Below are 1247 nucleotides of genomic sequence, written 5' to 3' on the forward strand. Positions count from 1 at the left end.
AGGAGTTTGACGCATCGTTGAAAAAAAAAAAGAACACGATAGGGAAAAACTAGAAGAAATAAGGCCAATGGAATTCCTAAATTGAGGGAAGTAATGAAGGAATGCATTTTAACCAATATTTAGTGAAGAAACTTGGAAAGAAAAGGAGTATTTGGTCTCGTAACATCTTCCCAATGGGAGTGCTAGTTTTAAAAATTCAGAAAAATATTTCAAAAGTGGAAATGAGGAATATTGTTCGTGTGTGCGGCTAGCAAGATCCTCATGGAAACAGGTTATAATCATAACAACGTTGATAAAAATAATGTAATATCAATAGAAATGCAATAATGATAAGAACGATCAGAATGATAGCCATGGCAAAAACAATACAGTGAGTAATATGAATAAGGAGAAAATATCGCAAAAAACAAACAATTACGGAATCTGTAATACAAACAGCATCGGCAATCCTAACAATACACAGGCAACACAGCAACAGTGATGAAGAAGGAAGGGCAGTAAAAGAGGAAATGCGAAGGACAGAGACAAAGGAAACAGCATAATCAGCATACGTCGCAGCCTTCCTTCCCTTCCGGCAGATCATATGATATTACTCAGTCATTCGGCGTGCCATAATTCGCGTAAATTAATCATGCAGTGTAGGCTAACATCCCTGCAATGTTGCAATCGTTACGGCCGGTGGCTTATTTCATGCGGAGGTTTAAGAACGGTTTCGCTGCGCATCCGACCGAATGTGTATTATTTCCGGTTGTTGTTCTGGAGAAATGTGCCGCAAGTTTTAAGTGGGGTGTTCTTTTTTGGTGTTCTTTTTCTCTTTAGTTGATAACTTTCAAAAAGACATAATAGGCGAATTTCGTTTTCTTAATTAGCGAATGCCAAGCGTTTTGCCAACGCCGCGTGTGCTTTTTAATTATTGTCTTTGTAAGCTGGAATTAAATATTTTGTTTACACTGTGCTTGAATTGCCAAATGTCTCCAGACCGTTCAGAAAACAAACGAATTGCAACGTGCGCGATTTTCAGACCACGTGGAGGGAGTTAAAATAATGAAAAGAAAAAAAAAAAAGGATAGTAAAAAAATAAAAAGGACGATGAAAAAGAGACGAGAAAGAATTATCTCGGGAATGGGTTCCGATCCCGTTTGGATTTCATGGATCATTAAACTTTCTTACATTTGAATTCATGGTTTACCTTTTACCAGGCCCACCAGAGTTATCTATTGGGATTTTTCAAAATAGAAGTTTCATTA

The sequence above is a fragment of the Penaeus monodon genome, chromosome 28, assembly GCF_015228065.2.
Source record: "Penaeus monodon isolate SGIC_2016 chromosome 28, NSTDA_Pmon_1, whole genome shotgun sequence".
Classification (NCBI taxonomy): Eukaryota; Metazoa; Arthropoda; class Malacostraca; order Decapoda; family Penaeidae; genus Penaeus; species Penaeus monodon.